This window comes from Pan troglodytes, chromosome 17, assembly GCF_028858775.2.
Source record: "Pan troglodytes isolate AG18354 chromosome 17, NHGRI_mPanTro3-v2.0_pri, whole genome shotgun sequence".
Lineage (NCBI taxonomy): Eukaryota > Metazoa > Chordata > Mammalia > Primates > Hominidae > Pan > Pan troglodytes.
In genome coordinates, this window is record NC_072415.2 from 89,280,386 (window position 1) to 89,306,837 (window position 26,452).

Genomic DNA, 26,452 nt, shown 5'->3' on the forward strand with positions numbered 1-26,452 from the left:
AAAATTGTTATTTATGCATCCAACATGTGTGTAAAATCATAACAAAAAGTCTGAATCCTCAGTAGTTGCTATCATCATGATACCATATGTGAGATGAATTCACAGTATGTGCTAATGTACAGTTAATGAGAAGCTCTTCCTAAGTATTGATTTTACTCATTTTTATTTAAAATGTAATTTGTGTGCATTTAGATGAAACAAAAAATCCTCACATGGATTTATGCCTCACTCTGTGGGTAATTAATAGTGAAGGTTATCTTTTGCTGTCTTTTGCTGGAAGTCTTATTAACGCAGTGGAAATCAAATAATTCTTTGAAAAGATAGGCCAAGCGTGGTGGCTCACGCCTCTAATTACAGCACTTTGGGAGGCTGAGGCAGGTGGGTCACTTGGGGCCAGAAGTTTGAGACCAGCCTGGCCAACATGGTGAAACCCTGTCTCTACCAGAAATACAAAAATTAGCTGGGCATGGTGACAGGCGCCTGTAGTCCCCACTACTCAGGAGGCTGAGGCAGGAGGATAGCTCAAACCCGGGAGGTGGCGGTTGCAGTGAGCCAAGATCGCACCATTGCACTCCAGCCTGGGCAACAGGGTGAGATTCTGTCTCAAAAAAAAAAAAAAAAAAAAAAAAGATGTATTTGAGCAAGATGTATTCCATTTTTTCAGGTAAATGTTATTTTAAAAATGGTTAACTCTTCAAAAATTAGTAACGTATCACCAACCCTATGAAGTCCTAGGCCGTTTGCAGCAGTAAGTGTGTCGATTGTTTGCTTGTTCACTGGGGCATGCCTTGAGAATGCCCTTAGCTGTGCACACGGAGAATCCAGTGTGCATCTCCTGTACCTGATAGAACCCCAGATATCTGTGTGTTACATGTTTGCTAAAGTCAAAGAAGAATGCTGCGTTACTATTGAGTATAAATCCTAATTGTGATAATGGGGAAAGTTATCTCTTTAGACTTACATTGCAGTTTGACTCTAATTTGCATTTCAAATATATGCAAGTCAGTAGTTCTACAATAGTGTTAAAATTATTTAAAAATAAATTATTAAAGTAATCATATATAGAGTTAGAATCACATACGTATTTATATGTGTTTTCTGATAAGTGTTATGTTATTTTTTTCATGTGAGCAAAACTAGAACATCTTTTTTTTTTGAGACGGAGTCTCACTGTGTCGCCCAGGCTGGAGTACAGTGGTGCCATCTTGGCTCACTGCAGCCTCCAGCTCCTGGGTTCAAGCGATTCTCCTGCCTCAGCCTTGCGAGTAGCTGGGATTACAGATGAGCACCACCCCACCTGGCTAGTTTTCATATTTTTAGTAGAGATGGGGTTTCACCATGTTGGCCAGGCTGGTTTCAAACTCCTGACCTCAAGTGATCTGCTCGCCTCAGCCTCCCAAAGTGCTAGGATTACAGGCGTGAGCCACCGCACCCGACCACAAAACTAGAACATTCTAATGTATGTACAGTTCTAGGATTTTTTTCCTAAATGTTACTTTTGCATTTATGATGATATTTGAGGGTAAATTAAATTTAATTTTAAATATGAATTTAAAATCTTTAAAGCTACACTGCCTTTTACTGTGATTCCTTTTTTAGCCCACCTTTTTCTTCAGTTCAACTTATTTTCTGTCATTTTTTCATTTCAGTCTCCACTTTATTATTTCTTCCCATCTATACACCTGTTACTTTTGGCTCGTCAAGCTCTTTACTCAGGGTCTTGGTTCTGAGTTGGAGCGGCCTCCTAGTTTTGCAAGCATGGTTTGGAATGTAGCCCTGAAGCCTCGCTGCTGGGTCTGTGTCCAGGCCTTGGTGCACACTCGTGTGTCCCTCAGCCTCTTCACCCTCTCCACCCTCCCCTCTCTGAAGTGGGCTTGCCAGGAACAAGGTCATGCTCATGCACACGTTGCTCTTAGGAAAGTACTTGCTACATGACAGATGCTCAGTAAATGTTAGCTGTAATTTTTATTTTTCTATAAAAAGAAAGGTTTTCAGTGTGGTAATTTTTCAGCCCTACCCTGATTGCTAGTCAAGAAATGGTCATTTTGTAACTAGTTTGTGCAAGGCAGGAGGTTCTGTACTGTCAGCTACCACGTGGCCTAGAAATTCTTCCAGTTTCCGCTGTGTGGGCATTCCTTCTCTCCCTCTTCTTTTCTTTTCCCCGTTCCTCTCTTCCTCTTCTCCTTTCTTAAAAAATAGTCTTCTAAATTTGCTTAGTGTTGGCAGAATATATCTCATAATTGAAAGTGTGTCTTTGGAGTTTTACAGAATTGGATTTACTTCTTGCTGCTTACCATGTTAGCTTTTCAACCTGATGTAAAAGTGTTCTTTCAGTGGCTGGTATTTTCCTGGTGATTAATACATGCTGAGTCCTCCCCTCCCAATAGGGATTCACGATAGCGGTTCTAGCTCCAGCTTGGAGAGCATTGACCACATGGTAGGCACTTGTCTAAAACTTTACGTGTATTATGTCTTGAATCCACACGATGGCTCCCGGGGAGAAGAGTGCGTTCCCGACTGTAGAGCCGGGGAGATCACAAGGCATGGAGCGGTGACACGTCTCAAGACAAAGCGCTGCTGATAGTGAAGCTCCTGAGGAGGTTTTCCTTATATTTGGTATTTATTTCTTTGTTTGTTTATTTATTTATTTATTTTTTGAGACACAGTCTCGCTGTGTTGCCCAGGCTGGAGTGCGGTGGCGCAATCTCGGCTCACTGCAAACTCTGCCTCCCGAGTTCACGCCATTCTCCTGCCTCAGCCTCCCAAGTAGCTGGGACTACAGGCGTCCGCTGCCACGCCTGGCTAATTTTTTGTATTTTTATTAGAGACAGGGTTTCACCTTGTTAGCCAGGATTGTCTCATTCTCCTGACCTCGTGATCCGCCCGCCTCTGCCTCCCAAAGTGCTGGGATTACAGGCGTGAGCCACTGCGCCCAGCCAGATTTGGTATTTAAACATCCAATTAAGACATAACATAACAGGGAAATGAAATATATACTTAAATATTTCTGAGTGTTAAATGCTAGTTTTACAAGAATAAAATTCAGGAGAAGGTTTTGAGCAAGCTACACTGGGCGAAAGGTAACATGTAATTTATCCAGGGGAAGCCTCGGTATTGATACATGTTGAATGGAAAAGAATTGTGACATTGGTCTCTGAACAGAGATGGAAAGGTGGAAATTATTGTTTATTGCTGGTAAGACTGTTTTCTGACGGTGACATCACAGTGTTCTTCTGTTGCTTAGTAAACCAACAAACTTTTGGGCTTCAAAGAAGGCTGGTGCAAACAAAACGGTAAACATGTACAGGGGAAATCTCATCTCATCCTTTACCTGAGCTTTGTTGGATTTCTTCAGGTAGCAAAAATGTTTCTAACACTCAATTCTGACAGCTCTCTGAGTAGAAGCCATATTGGGACATTGATACATTGGAGTTCGTCGTCAGCAGAGAAATTGAGCTGCAAATACATATTTTTGAATGAGTAGTGGTTATCGGTCAGGATAGGCTGAGTCATGCTCTGATAATAAAGTGCCTCATACTCCGCAGTGGCTTCCCCAGCGTTGTGTTTCTCATGTTCCAGGTCCGGCCAGGCTGGCAGCTCCTGCTGGTCATGTTTTCCTCATGTTCTGTATCTGGCACAGGCTGGCAGCTCCTGCTTCTTGTCATGTTTTCCTCGTGTTCCGTGTCCGGCACAGGCTGGCAGCTCCTGCTTCTTGTCATATTTTCCTCATGTTCCGTGTCCGGCACCAGCTGGCAGCTCCTGCTTCTTGTCATATTTTCCTCATGTTCCGTGTCTGACGCAGGCTGGCAGCTCCTGCTGGTCATGTTTTCCTTGTGTTCCAGGTCTGGCCAGGCTGGCAGCTCCTGCTTCTTGTCATGTTTTCCTGGTGTTCCATGCCTGGCACAGGCTGGCAGCTCCTGCTTCTTGTCATGTTTTCCTGGTGTTCCATGCCTGGCACAGGCTGGCAGCTCCTGCTTCTTGTCATGTTTTCCTTGTGTTCCTTGTCTCACGCAGGCTGGCAGCTCCTGCTGGTCATATTTTCCTCGTGTTCCGTGTCCGGCACAGGCTGGCAGCTCCTGTTTCTTGTCGTATTTTCCTTGTGTTCCTTGTCTGATGCAGGCTGGCAGCTCCTGTTGGTCATGTTTTCCTCGTGTTCCGGGTCCGGCACTGGCTGGCAGCTCCTGCTTCTTGTCATATTTTCCTCGTGTTCCGGGTCCAGCGCAGGCTGACAGCTCCTGTTGGTCATGGTCACTCAGGGCCTGTCTTGGAAACACATTTCCATGACCCACTGGGATAAGAAAATACTGATGTGGCCAATTACATACTGACTGATTCTTAAGGCTTTGCCAGCGAGCAATATGGGTCACATTTCATTGGCCAGAACAATTAAATGGCCTTGGCCAAGTTCAAGGAGTCAGGGAGTTGCACTCCTAGCTCGTGTGCAGAAGGAGGGAGAATTGGAAATACTTCATGAGCAGCAACAGCCACGAACAAGATTTCCCAGGGCTTTTACACAGTGTACGAAAAAGAGAAACCTTGCAGAACCCGGAAGAATACCAATATTTAAGGGATAAGGAGAGGAAGAGAAACCAGGATAAGAATAATGAATGAGGAAAGCATTTTAGGGAGTGGCCAGTAGTCAACAGTGTGCTGGGGACAGAGAAGGTCATTTGGAGTGAAAAGTAGAAAAGAGGTTGGTAATTTTAGCAACGAGGAAATCTTGGTAAAATTAAAACTCACAGTACGTTTATTAGGGTGGGACTCAGGTGCAATCACAGCTGGAGGACTCTTCCAAGAGTTTGGGGGAAGGAGAGAGTGCTGTGTTGAGGGAGCCGGGTCCAGGGTGAGGGAGAGGGAATTCTGAGCATATTTAGCAGGCAGCCCAAACCATGGCGGTGGCAGTGGTGATGAGAAGTGGACTGATTATACTGTAAGGGAAAAGATTTTATTGATTTTGGTTTTTTTTTTATGGTGAGAAAAATCCATATCACAAACCTATTAATGTTTTTAGTAAAAGAATAGGGGGTCTTACAAATAAAAATATTAATTATATGGAAGAATAAGTTTAGTGGGCATCCAGTAGTAACTTAAACATGAGGATAAGATTACTGAAAAGAAAATCATATAGAATTATATGGCCACCACAGGAACTATGGCATTACTTCTTTCATTTGTAGAAAATATTTCAAGTCTATCAGTATGTCACTCTTTCTGTCTCCCTCCCCTCTTCTCTTTCTTTCTCCTCCCTCTCCTTCCGTCCTTTTTTCTCTCTTTATATTTATTTCCTTTCTTCATTACAGTGTGTATAGCAGGACCCTGACAATTCACAAAATTGCTTTACGTTCCTAAGGTTAAAAAATGCTTCAGTAAAATCTGATATAAGAAAGAAGTTAATCACAACAACACTTTCGGTAGTGAAATTGATGCAACATGGTAAGACTTTGAGACAGTTCTTGAAGGGCTCAAGAAGATGAGAGCCTAACAATTTAGGCTCATACATTGTTGGCAATGTGAAGGATCCAGCTGTTGTTGGGAATCTTAAATTTAAAATGGTGCCAGTAACCAGGATATGGCTGTTCTGAGGCTGATGTTCAGGAGCCCCAACGCAGAAGCAGAGATAGGCTGCTGGGCTGGTGCAGAGGTTTGCATGTGGACATGTAAGCAGAGAAGGCAGGGACAGCCGGTCGTGATGGTGGATGGCAGTGAGAGGGCTCCTTATGGACAAGGAGTTTTGGAAGCAAAGTAGTTATTGGTGGTAAGACTTCGAGTACAGTGATGAAAATGAGTTGTTGAAGTTTGGAGGCTGTTACAGACACTGGATTATCTAAAATTATAAGCTTTTATATAATATTTTGGAGAGCATCCTTTCCTTCTTACAAATATTTTCTGCCAGGTGCAGTGGCTCACTCCTGTAATCCTAACATTTAGGGAGGCTGAGGCGGCCGGATTTCTTGAGCCCAGGAGTTCGAGACCAGCCTGGGCAACATGGCAAAACCTGTCCCTACCAAAAAATACCAAGATTACCTGGGCGTGGTGGCATGTGCCTGTAGTACCAGCTACTCAGGAGGCTGAGGTGGGTGGATCGCCTGAGCCTAGGAGTTTGAGGCTACACTGAGCCATGATTGCACCACTGCACTCCAGCCTGGGCAGCAGAGTGAGACCCTGTCTCATTAAGAAAAAATAGATTAATTAAAAAAAATACAGCCACTATTGTAGATTGTATGTCAAGGCAAATTGAGCATCATTTCACATATTCTAGGTTTATCCAGTAATTGATCTTCTAGGGAGACAAGTCTTATATTCGGTTGCTTGTAGATCTCTTATGTAAATTCAATTTAATAAATACCACATTTATAGAGTTATCTTCTTTATTCCATGATGCAGCAGTAAGAAAGAAGAGAGTGCCAATTTCTTTTCAGCTGGAGCTGTAGGATGTCACGCCCTCTTGCTGGGCCCTGCTGCCTCTGACTTGCTCTCTTCAGCCTTTGGGCCTCTTGTGCTTTTGCCTCAGTACCTGCAGCGTCCTCTCCCATTGCCTTGTACTGTAGGTGTGGCCTAGACTAGGAAGTTCCTGGGATATAATTGCCTTAAAAATCATCCACATAATCCCTGCTACATAGAATGGTTAAGCAATTGACATTTTCCAATGTGTTGCTGTTCCCTGACTCTAGCAGAGGGTGTAAAGCCCATAAGACTGTGTGGCTGAGACCAGGCCTTGAGTCCTTGGTACCTGTTGTTAACCATGTGCAAGTCCCAGTGCTCCCTGTTGGTCTTCAGCCCCTGATGGGCCCTCACCACCTCCACCACCGACTCCCCCCGAGTCATCCCAGCCCCACCAGAGGCTTCATGTCCTCCTGCAGGACATGAAGGAGCATCCTCAGCTCCTTCTGGAAGAGCCCCAGCCTCCTGCAGCCATCTGCTTCCACAGATTCAGCTGATAAGGAGGACTTGCCCCATCTCAGCTGCAGGTTCATTGAGGAACAGTGTGTGTTAGTACTTTCAAAACTATCAGGCTGGGCACAATGGCTCGTGCCTGTAATCCCAGCACTTTGGAGCTCAAGGCAGGCAGATCACTTGAGCCCAGGAGTTCGAGGCCAGCCTGGGCAACATGGCAAAATGCCCTCTTTACAAAAAATACAAAAATTAGCCGGGCGTGGTGGCGTGTGCCTGTATTCCCAGCCACGCAAGAGGCTGACTTGAGAGGATCACCTGAGTCCAGGAGGCAGAGGTTGCAGTGAGCTGAGATTATGCCACCGCACTGCAGCCTGGGTTACAGAGCCAGACCCTGTCTCAGAACAAACAAACAAAACTCCACCTATCCTCCCAGAGTTAAGTTGATGTATGTTAGGTATTTAACCAGTTTTATTAATTGCATTATAAAGGCTTTTTTTTTTTTAAACTTCTAGTTCTCCTCAGCTAACATCCCCAAACTTCTTTGGCCAATTTTTTTTTTCTTTTTTTTTTTTTGCCTTTATTTTGGCCAATTTTGTTCTTTTTTAGCTGCTTTAAAAAAAAAAAAGAAAAACTTATGAAAAATTTTAAACATACAGAAAACTAAGGAGAAAAGCATAACTCATATCCCTAGACCCTGAGTTCAACAGGCATTTCCCACTTGCCTATCCTGTAGTTACAGGTACCATGCTGCATTATCCTAAATATGTACTTTTTCCAAAAAATAATTTATATTTATCTCTTAGTCTTTATCTTTTATTTTTTTAGACAGGCAGAGACCACCAGCCTGCCCAATATGGTGAAACCCCGTCTCTACTAAAAATGCAAAGAATTAGCCGGGCGTGGTGGCAGGCGCCTGTAAACCCAGTTACTCAGGAGGCTGAGGCAGGAGAGTTGCTCGAACCCAGGAAGTGGAGGTTGCAGTGAGCCGAGACCGCACCACTGCACTCCAGCCTGGGCAACAGAGTGAGACTCCATGTCAAAAAAAAAAAAAAAAAAAAAAAAAAAAGACACTTTGGCTGCTGCCTTAACTCTCTTTCTTGTTTCTGTGACGCCTGGTTGTCCCCACACTCTAGGTGAAGTGGTGTGTAGAGGGTGGCCCCACGTAGGCAACATCAGCAGCACAGCTACCTGTATTGATCCCACCCCCTGGAATGGGACCTGAGGACGCAACTTCCTGGTTCTCCTCCCTGGACTTTCAAAAAATGCAGCATGTTTTATCCAGACATGAAGATAAGAATAAATCCTTCCATTTTGTTAGATAGAGGAAAATTCTGAGATTAAAAAGAATTCTTGAAGGTGAGGATTAGAATATTTTCCTGCCTCCTAGTGCTTATGACAGAGAGATTTAAAAGAAGATGGAGTCTACTCAAAGTTTGAAAATTTTAAGACTAAACAAAAGTTTTTATTACTAAGGAATTACTATTATATTAGTATTTGGTGAAAGTTCAAATTACAAGGACTACAGTTTGAGTAATGGACTCGTTTATAAAAGCTAGCCTCAGACATATTTAATGATATGGGACTTGATTACATTTAAAGGAGAACAATTCTTGTGGAGGTTAAGGAAAAATCAATTGTGACAGGTTGCCATTTTCATGCCATTCATAATAATCAGTTACTCAGAGCAAGAACATCAAGGATGAAATGATAATACAAATTGCTTCAAGCAGTTATTGTAATCCCTTGGGTATATTGATTTGTGTATCTAATAAAAAGATGCTTTCAGATGTCTCATTGGCAGAGAGATAGGTGACATGAGCCATTATGAGAATTAGAGCTGGTGCTTGTTATCTGAATAGTTGTTGAGACATTTTGAGATCATGGAACAAAATAGAGTCCAGCTGTGGTGTACTTTGCAACTTGAAATATCAAAGCAGTTTTGGAGACTAGCTTTCTTTTAAAAAAGATAATTTATTAATATTTTAAAAGTTATATTGATTTATATTAAAATATTACAGTAAAATAACTTATTTTTATCTTTTCTTGTAGTTGCATACAATCACAGAATGCCTTAATTTTTCTAACAGTTGCTTTCTTGTAATAAAATACTGTAGAGTTTAAATACTTATTTTAAAATGTGCCCATGTGCTTCACCAAAGAGCTACATATTGTAGAACATATTAGTAGTATTGCAGTAAATCAACAGAGATAGAAAGACTCTTGGGATGCTTTTTTTGGGATAACTGTTGTTAATATTCACAAATCATAGTGTTTCAGTTCCTCATCAGGAAAAGATTAACTGGAAAACAAACCCACCATGACATAATTCTGTAGCTTCTAGACTAGACCCAGGGTGGCTCTTTGGGGTACATTAGCACAGCCTTCACTTGCATAGCCAGCACACTTTGATATGACAGCTGCTCACAATTAGAAGTTGTAGTTCTTCATCTGCAGTGTGAACATAAATAAACTTATAATTTCAGGAAAGTAGTAAAGAAACAAAATGCTAAGTGTTGAAAAAACAATCCTACTGATAGCATCTGGGGCATAATGCTCTATCAGAGTGTATAGCAAATATCTAAACTAGAAAACTTAGATTTTATCCCTAAATTCCTTTTAAATATGAATTTAATTAGAAAACAGGTGCTCCAAATAAAAAATGCAAGCATTTTTATTATTGTAATTGATTTCTATCACAGAAAAGACTTAGCTTTACATAAAGTTCTGAATAAGAAGGGCTTACTAATTATTTGTTGCATATTAAATAAGAACTATATTTGACAGTATCTCATCATTTCTAAGCGGTATAGCTAAATTCTCTGTAATCAAAATTCCTAACAGAGAAGTGTAATTTATTCAAGAAGCAAGTATTTTCATAATTGTCTTTATTTTTTGAACTCCTTGATTCCTTACCCCCGTGCCATAAAAGCTGTTAGAAATGTATGGACCTTGTGGTAATGATTGACTTATGACATTTCCTGCAAAACTAAGCATGTCTCCCTACCAGATCACGCCCCGTGATTTCTGACGAGGCGATCTGGAATGTCTCGTGAGACTGAGAATGGGAAAGTGCTGGAACCTCTGTGGGGTGGAAAGCAAGTGGGCATGTGGATGGTGGTTATGTAGTTGCTGAAGATGGAGAAGGGAGAGTCGGTATCACCTTCCCCAGGAGGATTTCTGTGGGCTGCCAGACTAGGGAGGGTCTGGGGGTCATGGACATGCCCTGTCTCATGCAAATGGATTCCCTTTGTGGCTACCATACATCAAAAACAGGTCACGTGTGTGCTGTGTGTTCAGAAGCCAACTTCACCAGGGACACCTTCAAGCCAGCAGCCAGCTAGCAGGGCAGGTCCCTTGGTTTTCTAATTGTCGCTGCCAATGTCTGTTGGAACAAGGCTCTCTGCTGAGCATGTGTGCCATCTCCTCTGCACCCTCCTGTTATCCTCCCTCCTTAGGCAGAGAGAAACCCTCAGTGTCTACTCAGGAAAGCACCAGCTGCTCCACCCTGGGCAGGCCGTGTAGGGTGCTTGTCCTTGGGGGTTATGGCTGCAGCTAGGAAACACCAGTGGAGAAGGAAGCCCAGGCCAAGTGCAGCCTTCCCACTGGGAGAAAAGGGCGACCTGTCTCCAGCAGCTCCCAGGAACCACGACCACAGTAACACAAGCACTGCTTCTTGTCAGACAGGAAAGTCTGCCAGGAGGGACTGTGTTATCCTGGTCTACATTGTATCTTAAGCCTCTGACACAGTGTCTGAATGATTTTCCTTAAGGCATAGTTTGTGTTTTATTTCTCTCTACAGTTATCTTTATCTAGTGATAATTTAAAACCTTGACAAATCTGATTTTGACTTATTCATCTTTTCATACAGCTGATGGGATATTCTGGATGCTAATATTTTGTTTAATTTTATTTTATTGACGTTAGAGTAGAAACTGTACCAAACGCTCTCTTTTACAATTGCATTAACTAAAACATGTATATAATAAGCTAAACATGAAATTAGATAGTTTTTCATTTCCTTTATGCAGTTAGTATTGTCAGCTGATAATTACCTGTTGCAAAACTTTAAAATATATCATGTAAGAGTTTTTACACTATAATGAGATATTAACTCCAAAAGATTAAGTAAACTGCAGTAATCAACATTCATGCAGCATTCCCTATCCCTCTAGGCTTCCTCTACCATGTCATCATCATGGGGACGTCCTTTCGAAACCATGTTTTGGCCCCGCAGTTGTAGGACGGCCACTGTCTTCAGCGTCTGAGTGACTGTTGGGTCCCGCAGTTGTACGGCGGCCACCGTCTTCAGCGTCTGAGTGACTGTTGGTTCCCGCAGTCACAGGGCGGCCACCGTCTTCAGCGTCTGAGTGACTGTTGGGTCCCGCAGTTGTACGGCGGCCACCGTCTTCAGCGTCTGAGTGACTGTTGGGTCCCGCAGTCGCAGGGCAGCCACTGTCTTCAGCGTCTGAGTGACTGTTGGGTCCCGCAGTTGTACGGCGGCCACTGTCTTCAGCGTCTGAGTGACTGTTGGGTCCCGCAGTCGCAGGGCAGCCACTGTCTTCAGCGTCTGAGTGACTGTTGGGTCCCGCAGTCACAGGGCGGCCACTGTCTTCAGCGTCTGAGTGACTGTTGGGTCCCGCAGTTGTACGGCGGCCACCGTCTTCAGCGTCTGAGTGACTGTTGGGTCCCGCAGTCGCAGGGCGGCCACCATCTTCAGCGTCTGAGTGACTGTTGGGTCCCGCAGTTGTACGGCGGCCACCGTCTTCAGTGTCTGAGTGACTGTTGGGTCCCGCAGTCGCGGGGCGGCCACCGACTTCAGCGTCTGGGTGACTGTTGGGTCCCGCAGTCGCGGGGCGGCCACCGTCTTCAGCGTCTGGGTGACTGTTGGGTCCCGCAGTCGCGGGGCGGCCACCGTCTTCAGCGTCTGGGTGACTGTTGGGTCCCGCAGTCGCGGGGCGGCCACCGTCTTCAGCGTCTGGGTGACTGTTGGGTCCCGCAGTCGCGGGGCGGCCACCGTCTTCAGCGTCTGGGTGACTGTTGGGTCCCGCAGTCGCGGGGCGGCCACCGTCTTCAGCGTCTGGGTGACTGTTGGGTCCCGCAGTCGCGGGGCGGCCACCGTCTTCAGCGTCTGGGTGACTGTTGGGTCCCGCAGTCGCGGGGCGGCCACCGTCTTCAGCGTCTGGGTGACTGTTGGGTCCCGCAGTTGTACGGCGGCCACTGTCTTCAGCGTCTGAGTGACTCTTTGTTCCTAGGGCATCTTTCTATTCTTGGCTCCCCCATTGTCATCACTGCCTCCTCCTATGGCAGCATGAATTCTACAAGGGCTCTCAGGCCCTTCAGCTTCCCTCCTTTCTGGCAGCCTCATTCAGAGTCCATAGTGCAGAGTTCAAGCTCCTGTCATTTCTCACCCAGTTCACGACAGTGGCCGCTCTGCCGCCCTCTCTTCCTTCTCCCTCCATCATGTTTTGGGTGTCACAGCCTGAGTCATGTTTATGAAATGTAGGTTTGATATGGTTCGTTCTTTGGCTAAAACTTCAAAAGATTCCCATTGCTCTGTGGCGAGCCCCAGCATCTTCCTTGTGTTCCACGGGTGCTTTGCTCCTCATGCATTTTTCTCAGACTGCTGTCTTCTGCACTCTTGGTGCTTGGCCATAAAGACTTGTCAGCCATCTGTGGCCACCACAGCGCATCCTGCCTTTCTGTCTTAGCTCTTAGGAGAGATGTAACAAAATGTGCAGGTAGATGTCGCCTCTTCCACTGAAATGTTAGCTTCTTGGCTTTGAGGACTCTGTTTACCTTGGTATTCTGGTGCCCTGCACAGGGTCCATGCTCAGTGAACACTGGTGAGCACATGAGTCAAGCCATGATAACCGTTTGCTTACGTGCCTCATCTTCCACGAGACTTCACACGCCCTGGAGGCAGGAGCTGTGCCTTACCCCTTCCTCTGTCCTATGCTGCTCACCTGCAGTAGATGGGGGACAGCCTACACAAGAAGCCAGAAGAGGATCTAAAGAGGACTCAAATGAAAATAACGCACAGTTTGTGTAGGGGAGGTGGACTTATCTTTAATAAAAATGGAAAGTTTGCAGTGCTCTACGGGATAAGTGCTCTGGTAGCGTAGAGACTGTAGCAGGCTATGAAAGGAGTGCACATTGACTGACACCCGCTGTGTGTTGGGCCCTATGTACTAGGCACTGACCGAACATCCGCTGTGTGCCGGGCCCTGTGTGCTAGGCACTGACCGAACACCCGCTGCGTGTTGGGCCCTATGTACTAGGCACTGACCGAACACCCGCTGCGTGTCGGGCCCTGTGTGCTAGGCACTGACCGAACACCCGCTGCGTGCCGGGCCCTGTGTGCTAGGCACTGACCGAACACCCGCTGCGTGCCGGGCCCTGTGTGCTAGGCACTGACCGAACACCCGCTGCGTGCCGGGCCCTGTGTGCTAGGCACTGACCGAACACCCGCTGCGTGCCGGGCCCTGTGTGCTAGGCACTGACCGAACACCCGCTGCGTGCCGGGCCCTGTGTGCTAGGCACTGACCGAACACCCGCTGCGTGCCGGGCCCTGTGTGCTAGGCACTGACCGAACACCCGCTGCGTGCCGGGCCCTGTGTGCTAGGCACTGACCGAACACCCGCTGCGTGCCGGGCCCTGTGTGCTAGGCACTGACCGAACACCCGCTGCGTGCCGGGCCCTGTGTGCTAGGCACTGACCGAACACCCGCTGCGTGCCGGGCCCTGTGTGCTAGGCACTGACCGAACACCCTCTGCGTGCCGGGCCCTGTGTGCTAGGCACTGACCGAACACCCGCTGCGTGTCGGGCCCTGTGTGCTAGGCACTGACTGAACACCCGCTGTGTGTTCGGCACCATATACTAGGCACTGACTGAACACCTGCTGTGTGTCGGGCACCATATACTAGGCACTTCTTGCATTGTCGTATTGTGACTTGTGGTTTTCTCTTTTTTCGGTGGGCTATAACCTGTTACTTTCCTTGATTGACCTTTATATTGTCTCCTCTCTGTTTTTAAGCTTTAAGCTGGCCTCTCTGTCATACTATCATGAACCCATCATTTTTTTAGTATTTTTTGTTTTTACTTCCACAGACAGATGTTCCACAGACAGATGTTCCAGACTCATCTTGTGCTTTCTTTGCTCCAGCCCTGGGCTTGGCTCTGGGTTCCTTTTAGCAAAAAATGCTGTTTAGAAGTCAGGTTCTGGGAGCTGGGCTTGCTCATGTGTATTGCCATACGCTGTTTCCAAATCCCTGCAGTGAACAGAGTCAGGCCGTGTGTGTGTGTGAATTGCATGGATGGGTGGATGGATTGATGACTGAATGGATGGGTGGGCGGGTGGGTGGATGAGTGGGTGAATCGGATGGATGGGTGGGTGGGTGAGTGAGTGGGTAGATGAGTAGGTAAGTATATAGGTGGATGGGTAGATGGATGGGTGGTGGATGGGTGGATGGATGATGAGTCCAGGGGTTTCTTCTAGTTTTTTGTTTCCACATTGTAACTCCTTCCCTGACAGTGAGAAACTGATTTATCATTACACTGAATATGTTTACTGATTTGAGCAACCCCTTGCCTTACCAGCCTGTGGCCCTCTTTACATCCCTCAGCATCTCACCTCCCCCCGACTGTTCTCCTTCCTCACTGCATGTGGGCTCCAGCCCAGCACTTGTTTCTGTGCCTTCCCGGGAGGTTCTAACTGTTCTTCCTCAGTGCACGTGGGCTCCAGCCCAGCACTTGGGTCTGTGCCTTTTCAGGAAGTTTTATCTGCTCTGCCCAGGCATGTGTGTGCACTGTGTTGAGAAAGCAGGACAGCAACACATTGAACTGCCCATTCTCTAGTTTTTAAAAATGGTTTCCTTTCATGAGGGTTAAAAATCTCATATTTGTTCACTTTGTATACATTAGCCAAAGCTCATAGTGTGATAAGACAAAAACATTAGGCATTTGATAAATGCTGATTAACTGAACACATGAATTCATCATTGAGTGAATCAATGCAGGACATATTAGAGCTACTTAAATCTTTAGCCCAAAAAATAGCCTTTTAGATGAGTATGGAATAGTATTTGGCTTTAATTGATTTAAGAGAAATTATCATCAGAATATCTCAAATTCTCCACTAGTGATAAATTTTGCTTGATGAGCAGAATTTTTGCACATCTGTTGTACCAGACTCCTCTGCCCGTAGAACAAACTGAATTCACTGTGAGAGAGCCTTTATCTTTCCATAGAAAATACTGGATAAATACAGGGGCTGACACAACATTCTTTACATGGACTTCCATCTCCTCAAACTCCGCTAGTACCAAACTCCTCTTACTGTGAAGCCAAGGGAAGTAACCACTGAAGGGTGCATTGCCTTCCTTTCTAAATCTGTTGTTCAGTAAACAAAATAATCCCTGTTTAAGGTGATCGCCTGTTGCATCTGTCATTGGTTGGGGATTAGAAATAAACACAGTCTTTAAAGAGATTATAATCAGAAGTGGGAAGTCATAGATACACAGATTTGTCTTCTGTCTCTCCCTATATTTTGCACGTAGTAAATAATAAATAATGATTTACTTAAGATGTGACTTGCTGTTCTGGTATCAGAGATACTATTTTTGGTTTTTAAAAATTAATTTTTCTAAATTAAGTAACCTCAAAGTTAATGAACAGATTTAAGAAGCTGGCCGGGCATGGTTCGCCTGTAATCCCACCACTTTGGGAAGTCGTGGCAGGCAGATCACTTGAGGCAAGGAGTTTGAGACCAGCGTGGGCAACATGGCGAAACCCTGTCTCTACTAAAAATAAAAAAAATTAGGTGGGTGTGGTAGGGCACACCTGTGGTACAAACTACCTGGGAGGCTCAGGTGGGAGGATCATTTGATCTTCAACCAGGAGGTTGAGGCTGCAGTGAGCTGAGATTGTGCCACTACACTCCAGCCTGGGCGACAGTATAAGACCCTGTCTCAATACAAGCAAACAAAAAAAGGTAGCAGCTCAGGCTACAGTTCACACTTATGACTTCTAAGTTATATAACCAGATTTCTGTTAATGTTACTGTTGGTGCTGATGTGAAATATAATGCTTTTTTTAGTACAATACTGTTGATAACTCACACTAGCATGTTATGTAGAATTATGTAATTACTAAAACTGCACCATGGGCACTCTCCCACCCCAACAAAAAGCAAATCAAATAAAACAGTACCACATAAGGTTCATTAACCTGTGGAAATGAGCAGCTTGTGTATGATACAATTTAGGGAGGGATCTGTTTTGGTTGAATATTCAGTCATTCAGGCAACAGTTTTCTTAAGTTAAAGTCAATAATTTGTTTTGTTATTACAATTACAAAAATTGTTTCATAGCCTTAAGACAGAGACATGGTCTGAAACACACAGTATAGAGAGCAGAATTTTCATAATGGATCAATTTAATATGTTTTTAATTCCAAACAATATAAAGAAAAATGACTGCTTCTGAGGCTTAATTTCCATCTCACAAGAGGCGTCTCCCCCGTCCTTTGGAGAGAGGCAGACGATGGTGTGTTTCCAGAGGCGCAGGCGCTCTGCTGTCTTCACAGACACATCAGGTTACTGCTGCGTGTTTCCAGATGCAAGAAGAAAACCAGATTGCCAAGTTTCCTTGCATTCTTTAATCAGTCATCATTTCTCTTTCAAGTTACATTCTTAAACCTTAGCTTTCTGGATAAAAAATCATAACAATTTTAAAGATAATTTATGGATGCTAATAAGCTGAAACAAAATTAAATGGATTCTTGAACATTTTAAAGTATCTGTGTTACTTGTATTTGCATAATTTCATTTAATATACACTTTGAATCATTTTAAGGATGTTTGACATGCTAGGTTGTAACTACATGTCCTGTTTTTGTCTTAAAACTGAGTTTAGTGCATTAAAAAAAAAAGGAACTCAATATCTGAATCTACTTTTTATAAAATGAAATTTATAGATATGTCAGGGAAGATCTTTGTGTAAGTGCTAAGACTGAATAAAGTGTAGTTTAATTATTTTCCCCCTTAAAATGATACAAGTAGTTCAGAGAATATAAAAATATATAAATTTAGTATTAACACCATAATATTAGTTTTCAATAATAAAATGGAAGTTTCCTTGGCTGGAAGTCCTAGCCACAGCAGTCAGACAAGAGAAAGAAATAAAGCACATCCGGATTGGTAAAGAGGAAGTCACACTGTCACTGTTTGCTGATGACATGATCGTATGCCTAGAAAACACTAAAGACTCATCCAGAAAGCTCCTAGAACTAGTGAATGAATTCAGCAAAGTTTCAGGATACAAAATTAATGTACACAAATCAGTAGCCCTGCTATATACCAAACAGTGACCAAGCTGAGAATCAAATCACAAACTCAACCCCTTTTATAAAAGCTGCAAATAAATAAATAAATAATACTTAGGAATGTACTTAGCCAAGGAGGTGAAAGTCCTCTGCAAGGAAAACTACAAAACGCTGCTGAAAGGAATCATAGATGACGCAGACAAATGGAAACACGTCCCATGCTCACGGATGGTAGAATCAATATTATTAAAATGACCATGCTGCCAAAAGCAATCTACAAATTCAATACAATTCTCCTCAGAATACCACCATTATTCTTCACAGAACTAGAAAAAGAAATCCTAAAATTCATATGGAACCAAAAAAGAGCTCGCATAGCCAAAGCAAGACTAAGCAAAAAGGACAAATTGCATGGTACTGGTATAAAAACAGGCATATAGACCAATGGAACAGAATAGAGAACCCAGAAATAAAGCCAAATACTTATAGTCAACTGATATACAACAACGCAAACAAAAACATAAAGTGAGTAAAGGACACCCTATTCAACAAATGGTGGTGGGTTAATTGGCAAGCCACATGTAGAAGCCTCATCTCTCACTTTATACAAAAATCAACTCAAGATGGATCGAAGACTTAAGTCTAAGACCTGAAACCATACAAATTCTAGAAGATAACATTGGAAAATCTCTTCTAGACATTGGCTTAGGCAAAGACTTCGTGACCAAGAACCCAAAAGCAAATGCAACAAAGACAGATAGATAGACGTGACATAAACTAAAAAGCTTCTGCACAGCAAAAGAAATAATCAGCAGAGTAAACAGACAACCCACAGAGTGGAAGAAAATCTTCACAACCTATACATCTGACAAAGGACTAATATTCAGAATCTACAAGGAACACAAGTCATCAAGAAAAAAAATCAAACAGTCCCATGAAAAAGTGGGCTAAGGACATGAATGGACAATTCTGAAAAGAAGGTATACAAATGGCCAACAAATATATGAAAAAATGTGCAACATCATGAATTATCAGGGAAATGCAAATCAAAACCACAGTGCAATACCATCTTACTCCTGCAAGAATGGCCATAATCAAAAAATAGTAGATGCTGGTGTGGATGTGGTGATCAGGGAACACTTCTACACTGCTGGTGGGAATGTAAACTAGTACAACCACTATGGAAAACAGTGTGGAGATTCCTTAAAGAACTAAAAGTAGAACTACCATTTGATCCAGCAGTCCCACTACTGGGTATCTACCCAGAGGAAAAGAAGTCATTGTGCAAAAAAGACACTTGCACACACATTTATAGCAGCACAATTCACAATTGCAAAAATATAAAACCAGCTCAAATGCCCATCAATCAACGAGTAGATAAAGAAAATGTGGTGTGTGTGTGTGTGTGTATATATATATATATATATATATATATATATACACACACACAGACACACACACCATGGAATACTGCTCAGCCATAAGAAGGAGCAAAATAATGGCATTTAAAACAACTTGGATGGAATTGGAGACCATTATTCTAAGTGAAGTAACTCAAGAATAGAAAATCAAACATCATATGTTCTCATAAGTGGGAGCTAAGCTATGAATATGCAAAGGCATAAGAATAACACAATGGACTTTGGGGACTTGGGGGAAAGGGTAGGAGGTGGGCGAGGGATAAAAGACTACACACTGGATACAGTGTACACTACTCTGGTGATGACCCTCTGTAAAGAGGGTCATTGCTCAGGGGAAAAGACCTTACCAGGTCTGTCCCACCTGGGGGAAGGAATTCTTTCACTCCAACCCCCTCTAGTCTTCCTGTCTCAGCTAATGGCATGGGATATCATGGGGGGAGCTGAGAAACACTTGTGAAGGGTAGAGTGCAGGGGCACAGACCCATTAAAAAACTGAGATTTAATCATAAGATTGTAGCATGCTCCTCCTTCCCCACACCTTGTCTGCACACCATCAGGGCTCAGTGTGATAAACATGAGTTCTCTGTGAAAGAGCAGCAAGGTGTAGAATCTCTGAGGAAAGCCCAAAGTCAGGGGCATAGGCAAAACCAAGGACATGAGAGGAATTGGCAGCCCCTAACACCTACAGCTGCAGCAGACATTGAACACAGACCAGCTCCTGGCAAGATGAACATAAAGCCCCACACTAAAGGCTTGTTTACTTCAGCTCCTATTATCTCATACATCATATCCAGCTTTCAACAGACATTCCAAGATATGCTAAAAGGTGGGAAATAAGCAGTCTGAAGAAACAAAGCAAGCATCATAGCCAGACTCAGGTATGACGCAGATTTTTGGAATGACCAGATAGGAAATCTAAAAGAACTGTGATGCACATGTTAAGGGCTGGAATAGAAGAAGTAGACAACTCGCGAAAACGGAGAGATAACTGTAATCAGAGATGGAAACCCAAAGAATCAAAAGGCAATGCGAGAAACCAAAATGATGGTAACAAATGAAGAATGTCCTTGAAGGGCTTATTTGTAGACAGATGTGGCCAAGGAGCGAATCAGTGAGCCCAAAGACAGGCTAGTGAAAAGTTCCCAAACTAAGAAGCAAGAAGAGTCAAAATGGAAAAATAAAAAGAACAAAACATCCAGAACTGTGGGACAATTTCAGAAGATAAAAATATGTGGCCGGGCATGGTGGCTCACGCCTATAATCTCAGCACTTTGGGAGTTCAAGGTGGGCAGATTGCTTGAGCCCACGAGATCAAGACCAGCCTGGGCAGCGTGGTGAAACCCCATCTCTACTAAAAATACAAAAATTAGCCAGGTGAAGTGGCGCACACCTGTAATCCCAGCTACTCTGGAGGCTGAAGCAGGAGAATCACTTGAACCCGGAAGGCAGAGCTTTCAGTGAGCCGAGATCATGCCACTGCACTCCACCTGGGCCACAGAGGTGTTGTCTCAAGAAAAAAAAAAAGATACAACTATGTGTAATGGGGATACCTGGAGGAGAAGAAAGAATAGAGCAGAGTAATTTGAAGTAATAAGTCTGAGATCTTTCCAAGACACTAGACCACAAATCCATGAAGCTCAGAGGACACCAAGCTGGTTAAATGCCATAAAATGTACACCCTGGTGTATAATATTCAAACTACAAAAACACTGAAGGCAAAGAGAGAATCTTGAAAAGAGCCAGAGAAAATAAAAGCATTGGCCTGGGAAAGGCACATGTATGACACTTCCTGTCACAGTGGATTACCCAGACCCCACACATGAGGCCACCCTCACGAGAGGTGGGGCTTAGGTGTGTCGTTACAGATGTTGATGAACAGGAGGAATAGGGTACAAGGAAATATAGTTGACCCATGAGCAGCAGAGGGGTTAGAAGTGCTGAGCCCTGTGCAGTCAACAATCCACACATAAGTTTTGACTCTCCCCAAATTTAACTACTAATCACCTACTGTTGACTGGAAGCCTTACCAGTAACACAGACCGTCAATTCACCCACATTTTGTATGTAAAATATATTATATACTGTATTCTTACAATAAAGTAAACTACAGAAAAGAATGCTATTAAGAAAATCATAAGAGGGAAAAGTTATATTCACGCTTCACCAGTGGCCGTGATCATCATAAAGGTCTTCATCCTCATCGTCTTCCAATTGAGTAGGCTGAGGAGGAGGAGGAAGGATTGGTCTTGCTCCCTCCGTGGACTCTTGCAGTTCAAACCCTTGTTGTTCAAGGGTCAGCTACAGGTAAGTGCTGGTGAAAACAAGAGTGGATACATCAGTCTTGGAACAGAGTTACAGGAAGAGTGGGAGGGAGCGAGTAGGGAAGGTTCTGATTAGACTGGGGGAATATAGAGGGCAGTTTATTTAGACGAGGCTAGAGGCCTTCAGAATCCAGAAATAAAAGGTAAACATGGGTTTTTTTAACTTTATGAAAGGAAAAACTTCTGGATTTAACACATTCAAATAATTTAGAAATTTAGAATGTGAAATTCCTCTCACCGTTGACCTTTTTCCCATTCCGAGTTCCATGAGCAGTGAGGTGTGTGTCAGTGTGTGCTCCTGTGCAGTGAGGTGTGTGTCCGCCTGTGCTCCTGTGCAGTGAGGTGTGTGTCAGCCTGTGCTCCTGCACACACATTTACACCCGTGCAGGTGCAGCCACACCTTTTCTTTGTATTCATCTGTCATGTTGAAGGATCGCTGCCTTTGCTCCACGAGACTTCTTCCTGTGTGTTCTGCAGGGACATCCACGGCCAGCTCCGCCACTACAGGGCGTGCTTGCTGTGGGCGTGCTGCTGTGGGCTTGCTTGCTGTGGGTGTGCTTGCTGTGGGCCTGCTTGCTGTGGGTCTGCTTGCTGTGGGTCTGCTTGCTGTGGGTGTGCTTGCTGTGGGCGTGCTGCTGTGGGCTTGCTTGCTGTGGGTGTGCTTGCTGTGGGCCTGCTTGCTGTGGGTGTGCTTGCTGTGGGTGTGCTGCTGTGGGCGTGCTGCTGTGGGCGTGCTTGCTGTGGGTCTGCTTGCTGTGGGCGTGCTGCTGTGGGCCTGCTTGCTGTGGGTGTGCTGCTGTGGGTGTGCTTGCTGTGGGCGTGCTGCTGTGGGTGTGCTTGCTGTGGGCGTGCTGCTGTGGGCTTGTTTGCTGTGGGTGTGCTGCTGTGGGCCTGCTTGCTGTGGGTCTGCTTGCTGTGGGCGTGCTTGCTGTGGGTGTGCTGCTGTGGGCGTGCTGCTGTGGGCTTGCTTGCTGTGGGTGTGCTTGCTGTGGGTGTGCTTGCTGTGGGTCTGCTTGCTGTGGGTGTGCTGCTGTGGGTGTGCTGCTGTGGGCCTCCTTGCTGTGGGCGTGCTGCTGTGGGTGTGCTGCTGTGGGTGTGCTTGCTGTGGGTGTGCTGCTGTGGGTGTGCTTGCTGTGGGTGTGCTTGCTGTGGGTGTGCTTGCTGTGGGTGTGCTGCTGTGGGCCTGCTTGCTGTGGGCCTGCTTGCTGTGGGTGTGCTTGCTGTGGGTGTGCTTGCTGTGGGTGTGCTGCTGTGGGCCTGCTTGCTGTGGGCGTGCTTGCTGTGGGTGTGCTTGCTGTGGGTGTGCTTGCTGTGGGCGTGCTTGCTGTGGGCGTGCTTGCTGTGGGCCTGCTTGCTGTGGGCCTGCTTGCTGTGGGTCTGCTTGCTGTGGGTGTGCTTGCTGTGGGTGTGCTGCTGTGGGTGTGCTTGCTGTGGGCGTGCTGCTGTGGGCTTGCTTGCTGTGGGTGTGCTTGCTGTGGGCCTGCTTGCTGTGGGCTTGCTTGCTGTGGGTGTGCTGCTGTGGGCCTGCTTGCTGTGGGTGTGCTTGCTGTGGGTGTGCTTGCTGTGGGTGTGCTTGCTGTGGGCCTGCTTGCTGTGGGCTTGCTGCTGTGGCTGCAGTTTTGACCATGGGTTTGTGTGGCTTAGGAAGATAATCAACGGACGGTATTTGGTTTATTGTCACGTTCAGCTCTATGTATAAGATTTCTTTGGTTCAGCTTTTATAAAAATGTTTGTATTATAAGCTTATTGCATATTATTTATTTATTTTTTGAGATGGAGTCTCACTCTGTCACCCAGGCTGGAGTTCAGTGGTGCAGTCTAGGCTCACTGCAACCTCCACCTCCTGGGTTCAAGCAATTCTCCTGTCTCAGCCTCCCAAGTAGCTGGGACTACAGGTGCCCATGACCATGCCTGGCTAATTTTTATATTTTTAATAGAGATGGGGTTTCACCATATTGGTCGGGCTGGTCTCGAACTCCTAACCTCAGATGATCTGCCCACCTCAGCTTCCCAAAGTGCTGGGTTGGATTACAGGTGTGAGCCACTGTGCCTGGCCTTATTGTATATAACTTCATCAGTCTCTCATTTTCTGAAGTTTCAGAAATGTTCTTTATTTTGTAGCTTATAAGACATTAAGTCCAGTTTTACTCCAATTTAATTCTCTTGTAAAATAACCTTCCTCCACATATCATATTACTAACACTTTCTATCTTAAGCCATAGAGCAATATAAACTAGACTCCCATTCAGCTGTGAAGCTTTTGGTCAGTATTTGAATTTTGCGTAATAACAATTATAATACTTGTTTTCTGTGACACTTTTTGGTTTTTGTTTTTTATATTATTGACGGTCAGTATTTGAATTTTGTGTAATAACAATTATAATACTTGTTTTCTGTGACACTTTGGTTTTTGTTTTTTATATTATTGACAACAGTGATGAACAAAAGTGCACACGTTTTAAAACTTGTACTGCTCAGTTAAACATCATAAAACGAGCACCCACTCATGGTGCGTCACACTTGTCAAGAAGTAGAATTCTCCCAGCACCCCGGGAGTGTCCCTTCCTCACCAAGGTGACCACTGTCTTCTTATCTAGTGTGTAGTCATAGGCATATGTGAAGTTTCCCACCGTTGTGTGTCACAGCACATTTTTATATCGTCTTCTGTTATATGAGGAAGCCATAATTGTATGCAGCCACGGATTTCTACATCTTTGATCTCTGGGTTCTTTGGGCTTTTTGCTCTTAGGAATTCCTCTGCTCTGAATGGTGTATACAGATCTCTTGGTGCAGTCTGCATGCCTCCTGTAAGGTGTGTACTGAGGGAGTGGTATTCCTGGGTCGTATAGCGTGTCTGTATTCATTTCACATAATTCCAGTCTTCTAAAATTGTTGTACTGGTTTTTACTCTTCCCAGCCAAGCAAGAGAACTCAAGTTTCTCTATAATCTTGTCCACACTTGTAGTGTCTATCTTACATTATTTTAATTTTAGCATTCTAGTGAGTATGTAGTGATATCTCATTGGGTTTTTAGTTTTCATTTTCTGGATGAATTATGAGGTTTGTTCATGTGTTTATCGGCATGGGTGTCTGGACGTCTTGGTTTGGGAATTTCCTATAAAAGTCATAGCTTATTTTCCCATTGGATTGTTAGTCTTTCTTGCTGTTTTATAGGAGCTCTTTGTATATCCGGGTTATTTTCTCCCACTCTGCTGGTTGCCTTCTCACTTTGTTCATAGTGTTTTGATGAGTAGCAACTCTCAGTTGTAACATTGTTTATCAACCTTTTTTTTTTTTTATGGTTTAGGAACTATTTCTGCACTGTAGGTCATGAAGATACTCTCTCATATTGTCTTCTGAAGTTTTATTGTTTCCTTTCTGTTACATTTCTAAACATCTAGAATTGGTTTTTGTATATAAGAAGAAGTAGGGACCCAGTTTTCTGTTTTTCCCCTATGTGGATTTCCAGTTGACCCAGAAGTGATTGTCGAAAGGCTGCCCCTTCCCCACTGTGTGCACGGTCTGTGCACGAGTCAGTGTCCACTCCTGCCCCTTCCCCCTTCCCCACTGTGTACACAGTCCGTGCACGAGTCAGTGTCCATGCCTGCTCCTTCCCCACTGTGTGCACAGTCTGTGCACGAGTCAGTGTCCACTCCTGCCCCTTCCCCCTTCCCCACTGTGTACACGGTCTGTGCACGAGTCAGTGTCCACTCCCGCCCCTTCCCCCTTCCCCACTGTGTACACGGTCTGTGCACGAGTCAGTGTCCACACCTGCCCCTTCCCCACTGTGTGCACAGTCTGTGCATGAGTCAGTGTCCACGCACAGTGGGTGCACATCTGGGCCCTTTCCTGTGATTGGTCTGCTGATCCCTTTCTTTGCTAATAATTTTTAATTGCTGTAGGGAGTTAGGGATTGCATTTAAATGTCTATAGATCTTCAGAGATAATTAATTTTTATAATATTAAGTCTTTTAGTCAACGAATATTGTGTATTCCTTTATTTTTCAATAATGTCTTATGATTGTTCTCTGTAGAGGTTGGTATACCTTTTGTTGGATTTATTTCTAAGTATTTTACTTTTTTTTTTTGGAGGCGGCGGGGGGGAAGACAAGGTCTTACTGTGTCACCTGGGCTGGATTTCAGTGGCATGATCACTGCTCACTGCAGCCTCAACCTCCTGGGCCAAAGCCATCCTCACACCTCCGCTTCCTGAGTAACTGGGAGGGACTACAGGCACATGCCATCATGCCTGGCTAATTTTTTATTTTTTTGTAGAGACTGGGCCTCCTGTATTCCCTAGGCTGGTCTCAGAGTCCTGGCCTCAAGTGATCCTCCAGCCATGGCTTCTCAAAGTATTGGAATTACAGATGTGAGCCACTGTGCCTGGCTTTGACATTTTTTGATGCTATTTCAATTATTATCTTTTAGAAAATTTTATATTCTGTTTGCTGCTATTTAAAAAAAAATTTTTTTTTTGGTGATGTATTTTTATTTTTAAAAGTAGGAAAGCATTTTATTTCCAAATTGATTGCCTACAATAAAAATGTTGAGTTCATATACTCTGCATTTTAAGTACAGATCCTAATCAGATGTTGAGTACTGTCATGTTGAAATTTACCATGACTGGATAACTGATCCTTTTTTTTTTTTTGAATGAGAACATTGGCAACTAATTCCACAATAATCTCGTGACTGCTGTTGTCCGAATGCTGCTGTCATCTCAAGGCTGTGGGGAGGTCAGTTCCGGGGCTTACATGAGGTGGTGATTGTGGGCATCACGTCTCCGGTGCAGGCCAGGAACACATCAGGAGCATGTGCAGGGCCCCTGCCTGGGAGCAGCGTGGGCTGCTGCTGTTCCGGCCGGGCTGTAGCTGGACTCTGAGGACCAGGTTGCTTCTCTCTTTCTGTGCCCCCTCCGTGTACTCCCTGGTCTTGGGAGGGTGATGGCTCTTAAGGTGGTCATCGCGATTCAGACCCTACTCCAGCCCCGTTCTGCTCTCTCCTCAATTCGCCATGGTGGGCCCTGCTGTCTCGGCAGCTGTGGACACAGCCTGTGGCGCCCCGGCCTGTCCTGGGCCCTGGATTTCACGCTTCCTGTCTCTACCCTAACTTGAGCTATGGACAGGCAGCGAGTATGATTTTCCTCCTCCTCCTGCTGTTGGGGTGGTGATCTGTGGTGATCATGGAGGAACCGTTAATAGATTTCCAAAGAGGGAAATATCTGCAGTGGCCACATGGGCAGTGACGCGGACGCAATGAAGCAGACGCAGTGACGCAGATGCACTGCTCAGATTTCAGAGTAAGTGGGAGAATCAGAAAGAACCAAGTCCGGTCAAAGGAGAAATAGGTATATTTTTATCACGTCAGTAAGAACGAGAAGACGGTCACAACTGGCACTGAAATTAGCAGTTACTGTTTCTCTGCTTCATGCCTCAGGTAGGCAGGCTCAAGGAGAGCCTCCAGCCACTGAGCCCCAACCCCCAGTCATCAAAACAA

General features: G+C 44.7%; 1 protein-coding gene across 24 annotated transcripts in view; it reads left to right on the forward strand.

The window, feature by feature from the left end:
- Nucleotides 1-26,452, forward strand: part of ATP9B (ATPase phospholipid transporting 9B (putative)) — a 318,298-nt gene that overhangs the window by 142,196 nt on the left and 149,650 nt on the right. The gene's annotated exons all lie outside the window — the stretch shown is intronic.